Source organism: Capricornis sumatraensis, chromosome 5, assembly GCF_032405125.1.
Source record: "Capricornis sumatraensis isolate serow.1 chromosome 5, serow.2, whole genome shotgun sequence".
In the NCBI taxonomy this organism is placed as follows: domain Eukaryota; kingdom Metazoa; phylum Chordata; class Mammalia; order Artiodactyla; family Bovidae; genus Capricornis; species Capricornis sumatraensis.
Window position 1 is genome coordinate 55,614,753 of NC_091073.1, and position 17,389 is coordinate 55,632,141.

A 17,389-nucleotide genomic window follows, 5' to 3' on the forward strand; every position below is an offset into this window, starting at 1 on the left:
CTGGCAACACACACTGTCACATACACTGGCATAGACCCACCCTCACCTACAGAGCAGAGACTCCTGTCCTCATGTGTAACACTAAGATGCAATGAGGGCTGCTAAGTGTTCAAATCAGAAGGGAGACTCAGTAAAGAGGCCTTAAGTAGAGTCTTAAAGAAAATGGATTATCACTTTTCTAGAATGAGTTAAGGCAGGGAATTAGATAAGATTCATTTCTCATTTCTGGAATTGATAATTTTGAGGAAATTTTCAAGAAAGGGTTAAGGGAAGGCCAAGCAGTTTTCTCAGCTAGAGTACAAGAAAATATTTTGTCTATGGAAAAAAATACATTATCTGATAAGTGACATGACATAACCTGCAATTGCTTGGGTAGAAAATTCTGTAGCTGCAGCTACAGGTTATCTAATGTCACTTGGTTGACAAGCTCAGTCTCCCTAGTCACTGCTGTGGTGTTCCACTGGTCTCCTGAGAATCCTAGCTCTTCTGCTTCCTTGACCACCCAGGCTACAAGGTCAATGATTTTCAGTTGGCTGCACATTAGAATCACTTGAGGAGCCTTTGCGCTATCAACAACCTAACTCCATTCTCCCAAGATTCTTCAACTGGTTTGAAACAGGGCTTTGTCTCAGTGTTTCCTCAAATTCTCCAGATTTTTTTTTTTCATGTTCATCCAGTTTTCACAACCACCATTCTGATAATTATCATTCTCTTAGTTCAGGCTATACAAAAAATACCACAACAGAAATTTATTTCTTACATTTCTAGAGGCTAGGAAGTCTAAGATCAAGGTGCCGGCAGATCTGGTGTCTGGTAAGAGCTGCCTTCTGGTCCATACAGAGCCCTCTTCTCACTGCATCCTCATCAGAAAAGGACCAGAGAGCATTCTGGGATCTCGTTTATACGGAAACTAAGTCTCTTCATGAAGGCTCCACCCTCATGACCTCATCACCTCCCAAAGGCTCCACCTCCTAATAGCATCACATTGAGATTAGAGTTGCAACATATGAATTTATGGGGACACAAACATTCAGATCATAGCAATCATTTTGACCTTAAAGGATAGTGTTTTTTAAACTCTAATGTGAATAAGAGTCACCTGAAGGATTTGTTAAAATAGTTTCCTGGGCCAGTGATTCTAATTCAGTAGGTTGGGGAAGTGGAACATGAATTTCTAACAAGCTTATAGTTAATGCGTGATGCTACGGGCCTCCGGACCACATTCTGAAAAACAGTGGTCTAGCTCTTTCAGGTTACCATCTCGTGAAGGAATGGGGGCTTCCCTGATGGTTCAGTCTGTGAAGAATCTGCCTGCAATAAAGGAGGCTCTCTGTAGCACAGGAGACCTGGGTTTGATCCCTGGGTCTGGAAGATACCCCGGAGAAGGAAATGGCAGCCCACTCCATATTCTTGCCTGGGAAATCCCACAGACAGAGGAGCCTGGTGGGCTATAGTCCATGGGGTCACAAACAGTCAGACACAACTTAGTGGCTAAACCACAATATCTCTGTGGAGAAAGTTCCAGTAGCCTTGCAGGGACTGGGTTTTGGAGCTCTCAGAAGGACAGAACTTTCTGCAATCCTGATCAGATCCACTGGGCACTCACATGTGGGGATCAAACAGCAAATGTTCTTTCATTCTCTCTCCTCAGAACTGATTTCCCTGTTTGGGAAGGGAAGCTAGACTCTGAACTGTGCATTAACTTGGTATTTAAAGTATTTATTAAATTTCTATTATGAATAATGCACCCATGCTTGGCATTAAAACATAGAACAGGGTGTTCTTGCCATAGCAAAGTTAACTACCAGCCCCAAAGTGATTTTCTACATTTCTTCCAAAGATCAACAGGAAGTCTGGAGGTTATTTCAGAGTTCTCCACACAGAAATGCAGATTAGGCTTCAACAGGAAGGTGGATATACCCCTGCTTAGAGCAACTCAAAATTTGCACATATGTTCTACCTTTGAGACAAAAAGTAGGTACTATCATCCAAAGCAGACTCTAAGGATGGCAGATGGAAATACTGTTGATATGCAAGTATCTTCCAGCCATTGGTAAGGATTTCTCATTGCCTTTTCTTACTGAATAAATGTTTTAGGCCAATCTTTCCCTCTCCTTCCCATGGAGAAGGAAATGGCAAGCCACTCCAGTACTCTTGCCTGCAGAATCCCATGGAGGGAGGAGCCTGGTAGGCTACAGTCCATGGGGTCGCAAAGAGTCGGACACGACTGAGTGACTTCACTTTCTAATCTTCCCTCAAAGTGTCAATGGCACAAGGAAATGGGGCTGCACAACCAACCAAAGTGGGAAATATAGCACATGATATTCTACTCTTAATTGAAAATGCACCTTTGCATGTTAAAAGCTTTGTTAAGTCCTTAAATAACTAGTGTTAAATAACCTGCCTGCCAATGCAGGAGACATAAAAGACATGGGTTCGATCCCTGGGTCAGGAAGATCCCCAGGAGGAGGGCATGGCAACCCATTCCAATATTCCTGCCTGGAGAATCCCATGGACAGAGGAGACTTGTGGGCCAATTCCATAGGGTCACAAAAAGTCAGATATTACTGAAGTGAATTCGCACATACAACATCCCCTTAAACAGACTGAGAAACTACGGATACCAGTCCATCCAAGCACCTTGTTAGTACCTTTGAAGACTCTGGGTTATAGTAGGTCAGTTCAGTTCAGTTCAGTCACTCAGTCGTGTCCAACTCTTTGTGACCCCATGAATCCCAGCACGCCAGGCCTCCCTGTCTATCACCAACTCCCAGAGTTCACTCAAATTCATGTCCATCGAGTCAGTGATGCCATCCAACCATCTCATCCTCGGTCATCCCCTTCTCCTCCTGCCCCCAATCCCTCCCAGCATCAGAGTCTTTTCCAATGAGTCAACTCTTCACATGAGGTGGCCAAAGTACTGGAGTTTCAGCTTTAGCATCATTCCTTCCAAAGAACTCCCAGGGCTGATCTGCTTGAGAATGGACTGGTTGGATCTCCTTGCAGTCCAAGGGACTCTCAAGAGTCTTCTCCAACACCACAAGCATCAATTCTTCGGCGCTCGGCCTTCTTCACAGTCCAACTCTCACATCCATACATGACCACTGGAAAAACCATAGCCTTGACTAGATGGACCTTTGTTGGCAAAGTAATGTCTCTGCTTTTGAATATGCTATCTAGGTTGGTCATAACTTTTCTTCCAAGGAGTAAGTGTCTTTTATTTCATGGCTGCAGTCACCATCTGCAGTGATTTTGAAGTGAAGTGAAGTCACTCAGTCGTGTCCGACTCTTTGCGACCCCACGGACTGTAGCCTACCCAGGCTCCTCGGCCCATGGGATTGTCCAGGCAATAGTACTGGAGTGGATTGCCATTTCCTTCTCCAGGGGATATTCCCGACCCAGGGATTGAACCTGGGTCTCCCACATTATAGACAGACGCTTAACTGTCTGAGCCACCAGGGAAGTCCATGATTTTGGAGTCAGTGATTTTGGAGCCCCCCAAAATAAAGTCTGACACTGTTTCCTCTGTTTCCCCATCTATTTCCCATGAAGTGATGGGACCAGATGCCATGATCTTCGTTTTCTGAGTGTTGAGCTTTAAGCCAACTTTTTCACTCTCCTCTTTCACTTTCATCAAGAGCCTTTTTAGTTCCTCTTCACTTTCTGCCATAAGGATGGTGTCATCTGCATATCTGAGGTTATTGATATTTCTCCCGGCAATGTGGATTCCAGCTTGTGCTTCTTCCAGCCAAGCGTTTCTCATGATGTACTCTGCATAGAAATTAAATAAGCAGGGTGATAATATACAGCCTTGACGTACTCCTTTTCGTATTTGGAACCAGTCTGTTGTTCCATGTCCAGTTCTAACTGTTGCTTCCTGGCCTACATATAGGTTTCTCAAGAGGCAGACCAGGTGGTATTCCCATCTCTTGAAGAATGTTCCATAGTTTATTGTGATCCACACAGTTAAAGGCTTTGGCATAATCAATAAAGCAGAAATACATGTTTTTCTGGAACTCTCTTGCTTTTTCCATGATCCAGTGGATGTTGGCAATTTGATCTCTGGTTCCTCTGCCTTTTCTAAAACCAGCTTGAACATCTGGAAGTTCACAGTTCACATATTGCTGAAACCTGGCTTGGAGAATTTTGAGTATTGTTTTACTAGCATGTGAGAGGAGTGCAATTTTGCAGTAGTTAGAGCATTCTTTGGCATTGCCTTTCTTTGGGATTGGAATGAAAATGACCTTTTCCAGTCCTGTGGCCACTGCTGAGTTTTCCAAATTTGCTGGCATATTGAGTGCAGCACTTTCAAGCATCATCTTTCAGGATTTGAAATAGCTCCACTGGAATTCCATCATCTCCACTAGCTTTGTTCGTAGTGATGCTTTCTAAGGCCCACTTGACTTCACATTCCAGGATGTCTGCCTTTAGGTGAATGATCACACCATCATGATTATCTTGGTCATGAAGATCTTTTTTGTACAGTTCTTCTGTGTATTTTGCCACCTCTTCTTAATATCTTCTGCTTCTGTTAGGTCCATACCATTTCTGTCCTTTATTGTGCCCTTTGCATGAAATGTTAAAGCCCCAATGTTTCCTTGGTATCTCTAATTTTCTTGAAGAGATCTCTAGTCTTTCCCATTCTGTTGTTTTCCTCTATTTCTTTTCATTGATCCATGAGGAAGGCTTTCTTATCTCTCCTTGCTATTCTTTGGAACTCTGCATTCAGATGCTTATATCTTTCCTTTTCTCCTTTGCTTTTCACTTCTCTTCTTTTCACAGCTATTTGTAAGGCCTCCCCAGACAGCCATTTTGCTTTATTGCATTTCTTTTCCATGGGGATGGTCTTGATCCCTGTCTCCTGTACAGTGTCACAAACCTCTGTCCATAGTTCATCAGGCACTCTGTCTATCAGATCTAGTCCCTTAAATCTATTTCTCATGTCCACTGTATAATCATAAGGAATTTGATTTAGGTCATACCTGAATGGTCTAGTGGTTTTCCCTACTTTCTTCAATTTAAGTCTGAATTTGGCAATAAGGAGTTCATGATCTGAGCCACAGTCAGCTCCTGGTCTTGTTTTTGCTAACTGTATAGAGCTTCTCCATCTTTGGCTGCAAAGAATACAATCATTCTGATTTCGGTGTTGACCATCTGGTGATGTTCATGTGTAGTCTTCTCTTGTGCTGTTGGAAAGAGGGTGTTTGCTATGACCAGTGAGTTCTCTTGGTAAAACTCTATTAGCCTTTGCACTGCTTCATTCTGTATTCCAAGGCCAAATTTGCCTGTTAACCCAGGTGTTTCTTGACTTCCTACTTTTGCATTCCAGTCCCCTATAATGAAAAGGACATCTTTTTTGGGTGTTAGTTCTAAAAGTCTTGTAGGTCTCCATAGAACCGTTCAACTTCAGCTTCTTCAGGGTTACTGGTTGGGGCATAGACTTGGATTACTGTGACATTGAATGGTTTGCCTTGGAAACAAACAAGAGATCATTCTGTCGTTTTTGAGATGGCATCCAAGTACTGCATTTCGGACTCTTTTGTTGACCATGATGGCTACTCCATTTCTTCTAAGGGATTCCTGCCCACAGTAGTAGATATAATGGTCATCTGAGTTAAATTCACCCATTCCAGTCCATTTTAGTTTGCTGATTCCTAGAATGTTGATGTTCACTCTTGTCATCTCCTATTCAACTACTTCCAATTTGCCTTGATTCATGGACCTGACATTCCAGGTTCCTATGCATTATTGCTCTTTATAGCATCGGACCTTGTTTCTATCACCAGTCACATCCACAGCTGGGTATTGTTTTTGCTTTGGCTCCATTCCTTCATTCTTTCTGGAGCTGTTTCTCCACTGATCTCCAGTAGCATATTGGGCACCAACCGACCCAGGTAGTTCCTCTTTCAGTATCCTATCATTTTGCATTTTCATACTCTTCATGGGGTTCTCAAGGCAAGGATACCAAAGTTGTTTGCCATTCCCTTCTCCAGTGGACCACATTCTGTCAGACCTCTCCACCATGACCCACCTGTCTTGAGTGGCCCCACACAGCATGGCTTAGTTTCACTGAATTAGACAAGGCTGTGGTCCATGTCATTAGGTTGACTAGTTTTCTGTGATTATGGTTTGTGTGTCTGCCCTCTGATGCCTCTAGCAACACCTACCATCTTACTTGGGTTTCTCTTACCTTGGGCATGGGGTATCTCTTCATGGCTGCTCCAGTAAAGCGCAGCCACTGCTCCTTACCTTGGACAAGGGGTATCTCCTCACAGCCGCAGAGCAAGAACCAATTTTTCCCACAGCCAGTCTCTCCCATCAAGAAGCAAGATCCATAATCCCACAGCCTCCAAAAGGAAAAACACAATCACAGAAAGCTAACCAAACTGATCACATGGATCACAGCTTTGTTTAACTTAAGGAAGGTATGAGCCATGCTGTGCAGGGGACCCAAGATCAGTGGGTCGTGTTGGAGAGTCTGACAAAATGTGGTCCACTGGACAAGGGAATGGCAAACTACTTCAGTATTCTTCCCTCAAAAACCTCATGAACAGTATAAAATACAAAAAGTTATGGCACCAAAAGATGAGCCTCCCAGGTAGGAAGATGTCCAATATGCTACTGGGGAAGAGAGGCAAAATAGCTTCAGAAAGAATGAAGAGGCTAGGCCAAAGTGGAAAGGTCTCTCAGCTGTGGATGTGTCTCGTGATGAAAGTAAAGTCTAGTGCTATTAAAAACAATATTTATAGGAACCTGGAATGTTAGGTTCATGAATCAAAGTAAATTGCATGTGGTCAAGCAGGAGATGGCAAGAGTGAACATCAACATTTTAGGAATCAGTGAACTAAAGTGGATAGGAATGGGCAAACTTCATTCTGATGACCATTATATCTACTATTGTGGACAAGAATCCCTTAGAAAAAATGGAGTTGCACTCACAGTCAACAAGAGTCTGAAACACAGTGCTTGCGTGCAATCTCAAAATGACAATGATCTCTGTTCGTTTCCAAGGCAAACCATTCAACATCACAGTAATCCAAGTCTATGCCCCGACCACTAATGCCAAAGAAGCTGAAGTTGAAAGGCTCTAATGAAGGCCTACAAGGCCTAGAACTAATACCAAAAAGATATCCTCTTCATCATAGGGAATTGGAATGCAAAAGTAGGAAGTCAAGAGATACCAGGGGTAACAGGCTAGTTTGGCCTTGGAGTACAAAACAAGGCAGGCAAAGCACTGGTCATAGCAAATACCCTCTTACAACACAAGAGATGACTCTACACATGGACATCATCAGACGGTCAATACCAAAATCAGATTGATTATATTCTTTGCAGCCAAAGATGGAGAAGCTATGTACAGTCAGCAAAAATGAGACCTGGAGCTGACTGTGGCTCATATCATGAGCTCCTTATTGGAAAATTCAGACTTAAATTGAAGAAAGTAGGGAAAACCACTAGGCCATTCAGGTATGACTTAAATCAAATCTATTACAGTTTTTCAAAAGGGCTTAGGAGCCAGCCTAATGCCTTTGTTGATCTAACTGCTAGTTTACATGAAATGAGGAGTACAGAAACTTGTCAAACAACTCTATAGAGAAGAATACAGCAAAATCCAGACTCTGGAAAACTGCAAAGGATAAACAACCTGGTTTCTCCAACCAGCAAATAGCATGAAAAAAAAGAAAAGAAAAGAAAATGGAGAGAGAATCTAAAAAGGAGCTTATAAGATACACGAACCAATTACAATAAGTAAACCTTAATTGGATCTTCACTCAAACAAACTATCGGCAGTCTTTTTTATATCATTCAGACACAAATAAATTTCCTTCACAAGAGTCTAGTTCAATAATAACAGTCCCTTAGCAGCATGGTTCAAATATCAGTTGACAAAGTATATTGATGGTGAATAACTGCATAAAATACAAACATCACTACTAGCTCTTCTATCTACAACTCTTGAGTCATCCCTCAGTATCTATAGGGATCCATTCCAAGAGCCCCTGTGGATACCAAAATCCATGGCTGCTCATGTCCCTTAAGACAAAATGGCAAAATGGCGCAGTACAGTGAATTCAGTCAGCCCTCCACAGCTGCAGATTTGCATCATGCTCAGTGACCAATCACTCCCCTTCTTTTAAAGTCTGTTGGTGACAGGCCTCTGTGCAACTCTTACTCAGTACACTTGAAAAAGTAAGGTGTGGAGTGTGTGGTGGTGTGCCTCCTGGTTTCTCAGGGGTAAACCCACATACTACTTTACAAAAATGGAAGAGGGAATTGGCCAAAAAAGAGAAAAATGTAGCAGCAACAAAAAGTGATAATGTGGAAGTGAAATTTAAATACCTTGTAAATAGGGTTATGGAAGAAACAGCTGACCATGGGAATGTCGAGCAGCCACTTAAGAGATTCTCGATGCAGCCAGAAGGACTTGCTGAGGGCAAACTTGGTCACACAGATGAGGAAAGTGTTTGTGACAAAAAGACAAAGACGTCCCAGAGGAAGTGATATCAGCAAAATCCTTTACATTAAGCACTCTCTTGCAGGTATTTCACAACATTGGAGGCACTGAGTATAAAATGTCCAAAACTGATCCAAAGAGAATGAAGTATGACAACTTGCTAAGACATGGGCTCCTCACATCCTAAGTTACATGTCCAGAAGAAGACAAGTATTGCTCAAACTATTCTTGATAAGCATTTATAAAGAAATAAAATACTTTAATTCTCAATGTTCCTAACATTTTAAATTACATTGTACCACATGAATATTAGTTTTACTATATATTTCATTTCCTTATTTATTTATAATCAGCAGTTTGAGTTTTTAATGTTCAATGTTTAATATTTATAAAGGTCATGGAACAATCATATTTTTCACATTAATTATTTAAAATATTTTTGTATGGTCACTTTAACTTTCCCACACTATTGTGCAAAGTGAGGAATACCTATGTGGACAAAAATGAGAATGATGCACATTGACAGGATATTTGAGGATACTAAGGACTTTATTCTTTTTAGCTGTTGCAATGGTATTGAGATATGTTTATTAAAAAAAAAAAAGAATGAGAGAGGAAATTCTTGCCTTTTAGACATAGATACAGTTCAAGTTGTATGATGTCTACGCTTTGCTTAAAATTATGTAGGAGGGAAATTCAAGGGAGAATAGATAAAATAAGATTGGCAATGAGTTGATATATATTGAAGCTCAGTGACAGGGATGTGAAGTTTACTATATTATATACCAAACTACAGGGAGGGAACACAGCCCCACAGCAGAAAATTGGGTTAAAGATTTACTGAGCATGGCATTGCCCACCAGAGCAAGACCCACTTTTCCTGAGAGCCAGTCCCTCCCATCAGGAAGCTTCTACAAGCCTCTTATCCTTATTTATCAGAGAGCAGAAAGAATGAAAACCATAATCACAGGAAACTAACCAAACTGACTACATTGATCACAGTCTTATCTAACTCAGATGAAACTATGAGCCATGCCGTGTAGGGACACCCAAGACGAATGGGTCATGGTGGAGAGTTCTGACAAAATGTGGTACACTGGAGAATGGAATGGCAAACCACTTCAGTATTCTTGTCTTGAGAACCTCATGAACAGTATGAAAAGGCAAAAATAAATGACACTGAAAGATGAATTCCTCAGGTTGGTAGGTGCCCAGAAGGGTGGAGAAACAGCTACAGAAGGAATGAAGAAACTGAGCCAAAGTGGAAACAATGCCCAGTTGTGGATATGTCTGCTGCTGAAAGTAAAGTCTGATGCTATTAAGAACAGTACTGCATAGGAACCCGGAATGCTGGGTACATGAATCAAGGTCAATTGGAAGTGGTCAAATAGGAGATGCCAAGAGTAAACAATGACATTTTAGGAATCAGTGAACTAAAATAGAAAGGAATGGGTGAATTTAATTCAGATGACCATTATATCTACTATTGTGGGCAAGAATCCCTTAGAAGACATGAAGTAGCCCTCATAGTCAACAAAAGTCCAAAATGCAGTGTTTGGGTGCAATCTCAAAAAAAACCCCAAATGATTTCTGCTCATTTCCAAGACAAACCATTCAATGTCACAGTAATCCAAGTCTATGTCTCAACACTAATGCTGAAGAAGCTGAGGTTGAATGGTTCTATAAAGACCTACAAAACCTTGTAGAATTGACAACAAAAAAAGATGTCTTTTTCATTATAGGGGACTGGAATGCAAAAGTAAGAAGTCAAGAAACACCTGGAATAACAGGCTAGTTTGCCTTGAAGTACAGAATGAAGCCAGACAAAGGCTAACAGAGCTTTGCCAAGAGAATGCACTGATCATAGCAAACACCCTCTTCCAACAACACAAGAGAAAACTCTGCACATGGACATCACCAGATGGTCAACAACGAAATCAGATGGATTATATTCTTTGTGGCCAAAGATGAAGAAGCCCTATACAGTCAGCAAAAATGAGACCTGGAGCTGACTGGCTCAGTTCACGAACTCCTTATTGCAAAATTCAGACTTAAACTGAAGAATGTAGGGAAAACCTCTAGGCCATTCAGATATGACCTAAATCAAATCCCTTATGATTATACAGTGGAAATGACATAGACTCAAGGGAGTAGATCTGATAAACTGAGTGCCTGAAGAATTATGAATGGAGGTTTATAACACTGTATAGGAGGTGGTGATCAAAACCATCTCCAAGGAAAAGATATGCAAAAAGGCAAAATGGTTCTCTGAGAAGGCCTTACAAATAGCTGAGAAAATAAGAGAAGAAAAAGCAAAGGAGAAAAGGAAATATATATACCCGTCTGAATGCAGAGTTCCAAAAAATAGCAAGGAGAGATAAGAAAGTATTCCTAAGTGAACAATGCAAAGAAATAGAGGAAAACAATAGAATGGGAAAGACTGGAGATCTCTTTAAGAAAATTAGAGATACCAAGGGAACATTTCATGCAAAGATGGCACAATAAAGGAAAGAAATGATATAAACCTCACAGAAACAGAAGATATTAAGAAGAGATGGCAAGAATACACAGAAGAACTATACAAAAAAGATCTTCATGACCCAGATAATACGATGGTGTGATCACTCACTTAGAGCCAGACATCTTAGAGTGTGAAGTCAAGTGGGCCTTAGGAAGCATCACTACAATCAGAGTTAGCAGAGGTGATGGAATTCCAGCTGAGCTACTTCAAATCTGAAAAGATGATGCTGTTAAAGTGCTGCATTCAATATGTCAGCAAATTTGGAAAACTCAGCAGTGGCCACAGGACTAGAAAAGGTCAGTTTTCATTCCAGTTCACAGAAGGGCAATGCTGAATGTTCAAACTACTGCATAACTGCACTCGTTTCACATGCTAACAAAGTAATGTTCAAAATTCTTCAAGCTAGGCTTAAATAGTACAGAACTGAGAAGTCCCAAATGTTCAAGCTGGATTTAGAAAAGGCAGAGGAACCAGAGATCAAACTGCCAACATCTGTTGGATCATAGAAAAAGCAAAAGAAAAACACGTACTTCTGCTTCACTGACTATGCTAAAGCTTTTGACTGTGTGGATCACAACAAATTGTGGAAAATTCTTAAAAAGATGGGAATACCAGACCACCTGACCTGTCTCCTGCAAAACCTGCATGCAGGTCAAGAAACAACAGTTAGAAGTGAATATGGAACAATGGACTGGTTCCAAATTGGGAAAAGAATACGTCAAGGCAGTATATTGCCACTCTGCTTATTGAACTTATATGCAGAGTACATCATGAGAAATGCCCGGATGGATGAAGCACAAGCTGGAATTAAGATTGCTGGGAGAAATATTGATAACCTCAGATATGCAGATGACACCACCCTTATGGCAGAAAGGGAAGAGGAATTAAAGAACCTCTTGATGAAAGTGAAAGAGGAAAGTGAAAAAGCTGGCTTCAACATTCAAAAAATGAAAATCATGGCATCTGGTCCCATCACTTCATGGCAAATAGATGCAGAATCAATGGAAACAGTGACAGACTTTATTTTCTTGGGCTCTAACATCACTGAGATGGTGACTGCAGCCATGAAATTAAAAGACGCTTGCTCCTTGGAAGGAAAGCTATAACAAACCTGGACAGCATATTAAAAAGCAGAGACATTACTTTCCCGACAAAGGTCTGTATAGTCAAAGCTATGGTTTTTCCAGTAGTTATGTATATATGTGAGAGCTGGACCATAAAGAAGGCTGAATGCTGAAGAACTGATGGTCTTGAACTGTAGTATTTGAGAAGACTCTTAAGAGTCCTGTGGACTGCAAGGAGATCAAACCAGTCAATCCTAAAGGAAATTAAACCTGAATATTCATCAGAAGGACTGATGCTGAAACTGAAGTTCCAATATTTCAGCCACCTGATGCAAAGAGCCGACTCCTTAGAAAAGACCTTAATGCTGGGAAACACTGCAGGCAGGAGGAAAAGGGGATGACAGAGAATGAGATGGTTGGATTGCATCATCGACTCAATGGACATGAGTTTGAGCAAGTTCAGGTAGAGGGTGAAGGACAGGGAAGCCTGGTGTGCTGCAGCCCAGGGTGTCGTAAACAGTCAGACACGACTGAGCAACTGAACAACAACAAATGCCTACATTTATAGATATTTAAAATTTATAAAAATTTATAAAAATCTTATTGATGAGATAATGTAAAATCATCATCATGTGTTTACTTAGGATGTTTAATTTTACTCTCTCTCCATGGCCACAGAACAGTCAGGCAACACTGCTAAGTATAAATGCAATGCCTGGTGAGGTCTCCTTAGTAGGAAAGAAGCTTAGTCTGTACAAGGACACCCTATTGCTTTTTTGGTCCCCCCAAGGACAGCGGAGCATCCACCCTAAATGAGACAAGAAGAAAAAAAATTTTCTTCTCCACAAGAGGATTACTTTTGAACACAAGTTGATTTATACAACTTTTCCCGTATAATATTAATAAGCCCCTAGTATCTGCTGTCATCGAAGAAGGGAAAAGAGATGGTTGTTTTGAAAATCGTCTTGTTTTTGTTAGCTTACAAAACTCCAACAAACATGATAGTCAGGCAATCTACTGTGGCCAACTATTTTTTTTTAACCACTTAATCTAATTTCCAGCTTTATTGAGATATAATTGCCATAAAGCACTGTGTAAATTTAAGATGTTGATTTGATATACTTATGTATTACAAAACGATGACCATCATAGCGTTAGTAATACTTTTAGCACATCACAAAATTACTACCTCTTTTATGTGGTGAGAATATATAAGATATATTCTCCTAGCAACTTTCAAGTATATAACACAGTTGCTGCTGCTGCTAAATCGCTTCAGTCGTGTCCGACTCTTTGCGACCCCATAGACGGCAGCCCACCAGGCTCCCCCGTCCCTGGGATTCTCCAGGCAAGAACACTGGAGTAGGTTGCCATTTCCTTCTCCAATGCATGAAAGTGAAAAGTGAAAGTGAAGTTGCTCAGTCGTGTCTGACTCTTAGTGACCCCATGGACTGTGGCCCACCAGGCTCCTCCATCCGTGGGATTTTCCAGGCAAGAGTGCTGGAGTGGGGTGCCATTGCCTTCTCCGATATAACACGGTATTGTTAACTGTATTCACATGCTGTACATCACACCTCCAGACTTATTCATCTTATTATTGGAAGTTTGCATCCTTTGACTGACATGTCTGTATTTATCTTGGCCCCTGGTAACCACCATTCTACGCCGTATTATTTTTTTTTTAATAAAACAGATAAAGCCTACTCTTTATAACTTTTTGTAAATTACAACTTTAATTTCATAGGGGTTAATTGCAAGATAGATTTCTGTTTTTGTTTTTTTTAGCATTTGTGCCAATATTTGCCAATCAAAATACAATTCAGCTCTAGTTCTGTTTATCAGCACATCTGTCATTGCTGTTGAAGATCATTCATTCTATTATTCCATCAGTGTCAAAGGTGAATGGGGAAGAACATAGTTGAAGGATTGTTTATACACCAAAATTGTTAAGGCTTAAATTCCAATATCCATGATGTCTTTAGGAGAAAATGTCTTGGAGATTCATTTAAATTAGTGTGTGACCACTACATTTAAAATGGATAGCCAACAGGGACCTAATGTAGTACAGAGAACCTGCTCAATATTCTGGAACAACCAAATTGGGAATATAATTTGAAAAAGAATACATATTTATGTAAATAAATAAGCGTGTGAGTCTGTGTTCATTTCAATAATTGGAATTTGTGGTTTTTTGAGGAAAAGCAGTTATCCTAACAATAGAACCAAATCTCTACAAGGGAATACTAGTGGAAGGTTAATCTGTACTTACTGTATTGATTCTGTACTTTGATGAAAGGAAGATGTAAACTGTGTCTTAACTTTTGATTCAAGTAATTATTTAGCATTATTGCTATATTAATTCATTTTGCTACATGAAATTAAAGGCCAATATTAGCATATTTACTTAAAAGATTTTAGCTATATTTCTTAATGCACTACATCATTTTACAATTAATGGAAGTGATATCTCAAAAAGCAAATGAGTGTTCCAACTATAATGGATTAAGGATAAACCCTAAACTTCTGCCAAGAAGTCTCCCTTCCCTGGGAAGGTACATAGATACTGATTCCCCAGTATCCTGACAACTGACAGAAAGTGACTGGGGTCTGTTTGGCTCTGAACACTAGAAGCAGCTAACAATTCACCATCTATTGATTTGGAGTTCTCATGGCCAATGCATTTGTCTTGAACTTACCGGGTTTTTTCATTGTATCTTTTAATAAGGAATTGTGATTGTCTGCACCTGTTTTAACAGGTCAAACAGGTTTTTATATGGAGCTTTTTAAACCTCATTCTAAACTGTCTTCTACATAATACTTGAGGATTTTTTCTTTAGCAAACTACTAAAATATTTACATTGGGGGTTTTATTAGCCTTTCACTCTAATACATTGCAGTTACCCAATCCTGGAAGGTCTTCAGTTGTTGGAAGGAAATGCACTTGTTTCAAGCCTTAGTTTTTTTCTCATAAGGAGGAATAACAAAGTGAAAGGTCTGAGAAATAAATTTTAAAAGTATAAGTCAGATGGGAGTGGGTGTAGGTTTGGACAACCAAAAGCCTAAACTCCAGACTTACATATAGAAAACAAATAGATAAAAGTAGGTCATCTGTGGCCAAAATAATTTTTTAAATAATTTGAGAATGAAACAGAAGAGAAAAAGCCAAGTGTTATGACAGAGCGTGGGTGAACAACACTCATTTTCCTTGTTTCAGTGTTTTTCTCTTAAAGTGGGCCTTCCGAATTAGGGCTTCTTTTGTCACATTTGTTTGTATTTGACTGCTTCTACCTTTGCAAAGTTTTGTTTGTTTTTCACTCAGAATGAACTAGAAAGACTTCTGGTTTCAGATCTGGTATGTAAGGAACTTAGAAGTTGCTACTCCAATGAAGAACTGATGTTTTCAAACTGTGGTGTTAGAGAAGACTCTTAAGAGTTCCTTGGACAGCAAGGAGATCAAACCAGTTAAACCTAAAGGAAATCAACCCTGAATATTCATTGGAAGGACTGATGCTGACGTAAAGAGCTAACTCACTGTTTCCCCAGTGCTGGGAAAGACTGAGGGCAGGAGGAGAAGGGGACAACAGAGGATAAGACGGTTGGATGGCATCACCAACTCAATGAACATGAGTTTGAGCAAACTCTGGGAGACAGTGAAGAGCTGGGAAGCCTGGTGTGCTGCAGTCCATGGGGTTGCAAGGAGTTGGACATGACTGAAAGACTGAACAACAATAACTCCAACCTAACAAAAAGAAAGATTTGAGCAAACTGAAAGATCAGCAACTCCTCTTAGATCTGTCAGAGAAGTAAGGTCACAGGACAACCTGCTGCTGAAGCAGGGGCTGAGTCTAGGGCGAATGAGGGTGACCCTAGTTGCTCAGCCTTCTGCCAAGAAACTGTCCTGGGATTAGAGCTTCTGTTCTCAGGGAAAGGTGCTGTCTCTCTGAGCCTTTTGGGCCCCATGGCATGATGCTGTGTCTGTATAGTCCATACAAAGGTACTGTCCTTTACCTTTGTAAACTACATTTGACATCGATTAAACTTGTATAAAGGCTTCCCTGGTAGCCCAGTTATTCTTCCCAGTGGTAAAGAATCTGCCTGCCAGTGTAGGAGATGTGGGTTTGATCCCTGGGTTGAGAAGATCCCTGGAGAAGGAAATGGCAACCCACTCCAGTACTTTTGTCTCGGAAATCTCATGGGCAGACAAGCCTGGAGGGCTATAGTCAACGGGGTTGCAAAAAAAAGCTGTACATGACTTAGCAACTTAACAATAACAACAACAACAAACTTGTATAAGCAGCTTAAAAAAATTGGAGACACACAGGTATATACAGAGGATCACAATTTACCTAAGTAGAAACTACCAAGCAGAAATTTCCTTAGGAGTCAGCGCTGAGATAGGAAAACCTGACCTGTAACTGATGAGTTTCTAGAGGCTTATTGTAGGAAAGCCTGAGAGAGAAAATCTTCAAGGAGACTCAGTCATCAGAGGAGAGAGACCCACATTTTCATGAGTTTTACCTTCCAAAACTCATTAACAGGGTCCCACAATACAGACAGATGAACATTCCCTTTTGCTTCCAGCAGGGGGAAGAGGAAGGTAATCATTTTGAAAAATACTAGAGAATTTTGTTTTTCTTATCAAGACGTGCCCTCAGAAGAACCTACTGTACCAGAGTCTTAACCTATCTGGGGAAACGTGCATGCTCAGTCATTGGAGAAGGAAATGGCAACCCATTCCAGTGTTCTTGCCTGGAGAATCCCAGGGATGGAGGAGCCTGGTGGGCTGCCGTCTATGGATGGGGTCACACAGAGTTGGACACGACTGAAGTGACGCAGCAGCAGCAGCAGCAGCAGCAGCAGCAGCAGCAGCAGCATGCTCAGTCACTCCTTCGTGTCCAACTCTTTGTGACCCCAAGGACTGCAGCCTGCCAGGCCCCTGCATCCATGGGATTATACCAGCAGGAAAATTGGAAGGGGTTGCTATTTCCTACTCAAAGAGATCTTCCTCACCCAGGGTTTGAACCTGTAGCTCCTGCATTGGCAGGCAGATTCTTTACCACTGAGTTGGAAACCCCTATCTGGAGAAGAAAAATACCCAATGCCAACCCACTCTAGCAATCCTGCTCCACTAGAGATGGGACAAAAAGCTAAGAAGCACTGGTGAAGTTCACTGGCCAGGGGTACAGGATCATCAAAAGGCTGAAACCAAACCATAGGACTACAGAACTCCTGTTTTCCCCTATATATTACTGTTGTATATCTAACAGCCTATTTACCACAGCTCCTTTTCCCCAGGACATCATGTTCAGCATTTCCCCAGTATATCCCAAAAAACCACAAAGCATACAA